The sequence below is a fragment of the Ranitomeya variabilis genome, chromosome 2 (assembly GCF_051348905.1).
Source record: "Ranitomeya variabilis isolate aRanVar5 chromosome 2, aRanVar5.hap1, whole genome shotgun sequence".
Classification (NCBI taxonomy): Eukaryota; Metazoa; Chordata; class Amphibia; order Anura; family Dendrobatidae; genus Ranitomeya; species Ranitomeya variabilis.
The window spans coordinates 376,856,530-376,863,546 of record NC_135233.1 but is presented as its reverse complement, the minus strand read 5'-3'; the positions used below and the strand labels follow the sequence as shown (position 1 = coordinate 376,863,546).

The 7,017-nt window shown below is 48.3% G+C and overlaps 1 long non-coding RNA gene across 3 annotated transcripts in view; it reads left to right on the top strand.

Annotated features, from left to right (window-relative positions):
* The window catches only part of LOC143806098 (uncharacterized), an 8,894-nt gene extending 3,949 nt beyond the window's left edge, over positions 1–4,945 (top strand). Inside the window, exons 2-9 of one of the 3 annotated variants that reach the window (XR_013221391.1) lie at positions 105–187; positions 1,143–1,172; positions 1,351–1,387; positions 2,868–2,897; positions 3,076–3,122; positions 3,547–3,582; positions 3,937–3,989; positions 4,417–4,945. This is a non-coding gene — a long non-coding RNA (uncharacterized LOC143806098). The remainder of the gene's footprint in view (positions 1–104; positions 188–1,142; positions 1,173–1,350; positions 1,388–2,867; positions 2,898–3,075; positions 3,123–3,546; positions 3,583–3,936; positions 3,990–4,416) is intronic. The other 2 variants (XR_013221392.1, XR_013221393.1) reach the window with 2 other exon arrangements.
* Positions 4,946–7,017: the final 2,072 nt, after the last annotated feature.

Sequence of the window (7,017 nt, the reverse complement as noted above, 5' to 3'; positions counted from 1 at the left end):
TGGCCCTGCCGCGCTCTGTGTGTGTGTGTGGCGCGCCCTGCCGGCTGCAGCCTTTCTGTAGGGTCGGTCTCGGCCCCAGGTTTATGCCGTGCTTTATCTTGCAGGTCGTGCTCCCAGGCCAAGCTGCTGCTGGTTCTCCCCATGACTCCCATCATCCTCCCTACGCAGGGCTGTGGACGAGCTGAAGGTGAGCAATGGATAATGCTGTTGTCATGGGCTGTGCTAGGGGGCGCTGTCTGCAGGAATGACAGTGAGCGTCCCTCATGTGACGGTCTGAGTGCAGGTGATGACACCGTGACTAGAGTCTCTGACATCCCGTGAAGTCACAGTAAACGCTCTGATGCCCTCAGTACCTCCCTGTGGAGGCGCCGTGGTGTAATGTGCCACTGATTGCCTTGTAGAGCCAGCTTTTGTTATAAATCATTGTACTCCATGATGGTAATGGGGGTGGTCAGGGGCCTGCAGGAGCAGGACAGCGTTCAACGTCATATTCATTAAAACCGAACACCTGGTTGGCAAATTCTTTATGAAATGGCAAAGACCTTAAGTGTCTGCCAACCAAGCCTGCCGTGGGGTGCCTGAGCCACTACCGTACAGTCTTGTAGGTCTCTGGGTCTGGCGGTAACTTAACAGGTGAAAATGGGCAGACTGGTTTTGTTTGCTCGAAGCCAGTCTGGATGGGGAACACTTTCAGCGCTGTTATAAGGAGCCATCTCTGCATTGTGGGAACTTTCCTGTGTAGAGACCCCTAAAAAATGGCAGCTGGCAAGTGTTGTGGAGAAGCAGACTGACTGTGCCCTGCCATGCTGCAGTGTATGGGGGAGGTACATGTCATGTGTGGATCTGGAGCGCAGAGTAATGGCAGCCTGGTTGGTAGTCACATGACAGTACTGGGGTCTTCCTCGTAACTGAGTGGTGCGTGCGTCCACCAGCTCTGTGGCTTCTGGTTGGCTTGACAGTATCGTGACTGCATCTGTACCATTTTGGACTGTAGAGATGCATTCACCTCAATGCTGATATTTATGCAGTGCTGGCCTGTGGCTCCATGGGGGGTCCTGGCACTCTCTAGGGTCGGGGGGCCCTGCCGCTGTCTCTGTAGGGTTGGTTTCTGCCCCTGGTTTATGCTGTGCTTTATCTTGCAGGTCGTGCTCCCGGGCCAAGCTCCTGATACGGTAAGCTGCCGGTTCTCCTCCATGACTCCCATCGTCCCCCTGTGGTCCTTACATGATGATCTCATTCTGTCTGACTCGCCTTGTGATGTCAATTCCGCAGCGTTCTGACGACCGCTCCCCTCTGCTTCCCCTCCGCTCTCCATTCTCCCGACGCTGATCTGTTCTCTTCCTTCCACAGCTGCGGTGAGTGAAGCAGGGCTGCGGACAAGCTGAAGGTGAGCAATGGAAAGTGCTGCTGTCACGGGCTGTGCTAGGGGGCGCTGTCTGCAGGACGGGCAGTGAGCGTCCCTCATGTGACGGCGGTCTGAGTGCAGGTGATGTAAACCTAGCACTCAACTTAAATGCATGAGAATAAGTTTATTGTAGCACATGAGATAAACGTTTCGGTCCACACGGACCTTCGTCAGTAACGTATTGTGCTGAGACGTGTGGTGGACTCCGTGTCGGGCGGCAGATGTATCCGTCCTCCATCCCTCTCTCAGCTCTAATATACCACTAAGTGTCTGGGGGCAGATGGATCGGCCCGTTCTCACGCTGTTTGCATATACCACTAAGTGTGGTCTCCCGCTGTACTTTGCACATACAGATTCTTCTCTGGGAGCCACGCTATATATTTGCCCAGCACATTACGTTACTGACAAAGGTCTGTGTGGACCGAAACATTTATCTCATGTGCTACAATAAACTTATTCTCACGCATTTAAGTTGAGTGCTAGGTTTACTTCTATATTGACGGTTTGGGAGCCTAACCTCAGCACCACCCCTTAGCTGTGCACACGGTGTTTCTTGTATGAGTGCAGGTGATGACACCGTGACTAGAGTCTCTGACATCTCATGAAGTCACAGTAAACGCTCTGATGCCCTCAGTACCTCACCCGTGGAGGCGCCGTGGTGTAATGTGCCACTGATTACCTTGTAGCGCCAGCTTTTGTTATAAATCATTGAACCCCATGATGGTAATGGGGGCGGTCAGGGGCCTGCAGGAGCGGGACAGCTTTCAACGTCATATTCATAAAAACCAAACACCTGGTTGGCAAATTCTTTATGAAATGGCAAAGACCTTAAAAGTGCCTGATCCGTGTGTGTGGGGGGGGTGTCTGATCCAGTACTGTACAGTCTTGTAGGTCTCTGGGTCCAGCAGTATTTTAACAGGTCAGACTGGTTTTGTTTGCGATGAGGTGGTAATTGCTCGAAGCCAGTCGGGATGGGGAACACTTTCAGCTCTGTTATAAGGAGCCATCTCTGCATTGTGGGAACTTTCCTGTGTGTGGAGACCCCCTAAAAGATGGTGGCTGGCAAGTGTGGAAAAGCAGACTGACTGTGGCCCTGCCATGCTGCAGTGTATGGGGGAGGTACATGTCACGTGTGGTGGGCTTATAATAGAAGGAATCTGAGTCTGGAGCTCAGAGTAATGGCAGCCTATTTGGTAGTCACATGACAGTACTGGGGTCTTCCTCGTAACTGAGTGGTGCGTGCGTCCACCAGCTCTGTGGCTTCTGGTTGGCTTGACAGTATCGTGACTGCATCTGTACCATTTTGGACTGTAGAGATGCATTCACCTCAATGCTGATATTTATGCAGTGCTGGCATGTGGCTCCATGGGGGGTCCTGGCACTCTCTAGGGTCGGGGGGCCCTGCTGCTGTCTCTGTAGGGTCCGTCTCGGCCCCTGGTTTATGCTGTACTTTATCTTGCAGGTTGTGCTCCCGGGCTGAGTTCCTGATACGGTAAGCTGCCGGTTCTCCTCCATGACTCCCATCGTCCCCCTGTGGTCCTTACATGATGATCTCATTCTGTCTGACTCGCCTTGTGATGTCAATTCCGCAGCGTTCTGACGACCGCTCCCCTCTGCTTCCCCTCCGCTCTCCATTCTCCCGACGCTGATCTATTCTCTTCCTTCCACAGCTGCGGTGAGTGAAGCCGGACTGCGCAGGGCTGCGGACAAGCTGAAGGTGAGCAATGGAAAGTGCTGCTGTCACGGGCTGTGCTAGGGGGCGCTGTCTACAGGACGGACAGTGAGTGTCCCTCATGTGACGGCGGTCTGAGTGCAGGTGATGACACGTGACTAGAGTCTCTGACATCTCATGAAGTCACAGTAAACGCTCTGATGCCCTCAGTACCTCGCCCATAGAGGCCATTGGGGTGGGATGTGCTGCTAACTGGTAGTGCTGGATAGTGGATGTTGCCCCCTTCTGTTGGAAGTCATTGAGTGCAGTTATGGGTTTGGGGGGTGCTGTGGTTTGGGGATCTAAGGTCAGATGGTGGTTTAGATCTGCTGGTCATGGCAGCTTCTTGGGGTTGTAGTCTTATAGCTAGGGGGTCACAGGTCTTGTTATATTGCAGATTTTAATCTATTAACCCTGTCCTGTCTGCTAGGTTAATCATGACTATTCCAGAGCTGCGGAGATGAAGGTAGGACACGATTTGCTCCCTGAACCTGTCTGCTGTCATATCCGGCCCCAGCTTTACAATGGAGTGTGAATTATGACACTAAGACTAGTGTCTCTGATTGGTCTGATGCCATAGTAAACGCTCTGACGCCCTCCTATTAGGATGCTGGGGATTGCAGTTTCAGCAATGGTCTATTAAAAGCTTCAAGTAGACTCAAGACTTTGGTCCAGAGTCTTGTAGAAAGAACTGCAGGGAATGCTATCCGGGGGTCTGCGGCAGATCCTGCAACACATGCATTTACCTAGAGAACTGGTTGTAGTGTCCCTGAAGATGTCTGTCACTTTCATTATGACCTGATCTGTATTTTGTCTGCAGGTGCAGCATGATGGCGTCCTGCAGAGAAGAGCGCACGAGTCTCTATACCGGATGTAAGTCTGTATATAATGTATAGGGGCGGGTGTGAACCGGACATGGACTGGTCTGATGCCTTGGTAAACTAACACCTGTCAGACCACCACTTCTGATACTCCCGAACTGCTTGGCCGAGCATTCATGTGGTTAAAATAGGGAGAGGAAATAAAGCTGCCGGTGTACTGGGAAGTTACCGCTATTGGCGTTCATGAGAATTGGCATAAACTCCCTGGACTGTCTCTTGCCTTACTTCAACCTGCATGTCCATTGTGTATGTGTTTAATCTTGCTGCAAATAACCACATCTGCTGCCACCCCAAAATGCAAAGTTAAGAATCACTTGGGCATTAGGGAACTGGTGGCACAAACTATACCCAGAATGAATGATTTTGGTTCCTACCTGGGTCTTATGTGCATCTATTTATTATTCCCCCTCTCTCCACAGGTGCTGTCACTGGTGGCTGGAGCAGAGTTACTCACCAGTCTGTAAACTAAAGTTCTGCAATAAACCAGTCATTAATGTTCAATCAGTCTTATTAATGTGTCCGTCTATAAACCATTGCACCGTCCTGAGTGCAACAAGGTGTGAGGATGTAAACTATCAAAGTATCCAAGAAAAACCTTACAAAGACTATTTTATTGAAGTTAATAAACATAATATAGAAACAAAGTAACGTATCACTACTAAAAGCAGGAAAAAACTATTAAAGGATCCTCAAACTTTGTGTACAGCCTTAACCCCTTGGTGAGAGCCAAATTTAAAAAAAAAAAATCTGACTGAACGCTTCAACAAATTTCAGTTATTTTGAGATTATTTTTTTTTCCCATGACACACTTTATGATAAATTTAGGTTGATATGTTTTGTGTATATAAAATTTGACGATGTAAACATTTTCACACTTTTATTATTCCTTTAATTCAGATAGTCATAGCATGCAAACATTAATAAATAATATTTCCCACTTGTCTGCTTTACACTAGCACCATATGTAAAATGTTTTGTTTTGGTTTTTTTTACAAATGTAGCTTTTTTTTTTTTGGTGCCTATCCAGGTTTGAATTGACTTTTGGGGTTCTGTATATTAGAAAACTCCAAAACTGATAACGTCTTAAAAACAGCACCCCTGACATAATGCAAACTGCTGTCAGGTAGTTAACTAACTCCTCAGGTGCTTTTCAGGATTTAATACAAAGTGGCATGATGGGAATGAAAGTGTATTTTTACCACCTAAATGTCGCTGACTTTTGAACAGGTTAAAACAGCCGACAGACTCTTAAGGCCAGTATAAGGCCTTGACAAATATCAGGACCACACAATCGTGATCTCAGGGGGCCCATGGGGATAAAGAGGGAGAAGCCACACACTTTTAAACATTTATATGATCTAGTCATTATTGACAGCAGCATCTAAGGGGTTAAACAGATATGGCGGTGACAGCACTGATTGTGATTGATGCAGCTAGTTGTCCGCTATCGTGTATGGCCGACAGCTGCTGGGTTGTTACCTGTATGGGGATGAAACAAGAAAATGTCAGTTAAAAGACGTATCGGTGGTCATTAGGGGGATAAAAATATCTGGATCCATGCACCAAGAAGGAGATTAGAAATATATGCAGCATGTGACATCATTAAAGTTTGGAAGCTTCTAGTAAGTATGGGATGACCCCCAGGAGTGGTCCCCTGAAGAATCATTTTATGAAACCCATCCGGGTGCACAGGGCTAGTGCAGGGCCCCCATTGTAAGGGTCTGATGTGGACTGCCTTTGTCGGGGTTGGGAGTCTTGGGGTTTGGGCTAGGCCTGCTGATAATCCTATATAACTGTGATGACCTCCTACACCTGGCTTCTCCTTATGGGTGAGACCGCTCCATTTTTATGATCCTTTGTTATTTTTGGGTGGATCTTCAGCCCCATTATCTACCATATAATTGTCTAAGGGTCATTTCTGTCTGTCACGGATATTCATTGGTCGCGGCCTCTGTCTGTCATGGAATCCAAGTCGCTGATTGGTCGTGGCAAAACAGCCACGACCAATCAGCGACGGGCACGGTCTGGCGGAAAAATGGCCGCTCCTTCCTCCCCGCAGTCAGTGCCCGCTCTGTACTCCCCTCCAGTCTGCCCTCATACAGGGTTAATGGCAGGGGTAACGGACCGCGTTATGCCGCGGTGTAATGCACTCCGTTCCCGCTGCTATTAACCCTGTGTGACCAACTGTTTACTATTCATGCTGCCTATGCAGCATGAATTGTAAAACGATCTAATGTTAAAAATAATTAAAAAAAAATAAAAAATCGTTATACTCACCGTCCGTCGGCCCCCGGATCGACAACAGGACTTTCCCGCTCGCGACGCTCCGATAACCGGTCCATGCTGCGATCTCGCGAGATGATGTAGTGGTCTCGCGAGACCGCAATGCACTCTTGAGACCAGAGCGCACGAGCAGCGCCGGTAACCGCTTCGCTTGGATCCGGAAGGTGAGTATATAACTATTTTTTATTTTATTTCTTTTTTTTTAACAGGGATATGATGCCCACATTGCTATATACTACGTGGCTGGGCAATATACTACATGGCTGGGTAATATACTACATGGGCTGGGCAATATACTACATGGGCTGTGCTATATACTACGTGGCTGGGCAATATACTACATGGCCTGGGCTATATACTACGTGGCTGGGCAATATACAACGTGGGCTGTGCTATATACTACATAGACTGGGCAATATACTACATGGGCTGTGCTATATACTACATAGGCTGGGCAATATACTACATGGGCTGTGCTATATACTACGTGGCTGGGCAATATACTACGTGACTATACTATGTGGGCTGCGCTATACACTATGCATACATATTCTAGAATACCCAATGCTTTAGAATCGGGCCACCATCTAGTATCTCTATATTCCCTCTGCACTCACACACAACTACTTGTTACGTAGTGTTTCCACTAGGGTTATTTTGGAATTTGCTTTACCCTGGGTTATTCCCACATTCTGTGTATTTTGTGTATGCGAGGAGCTTCAGCGTTGGTTCCAGTC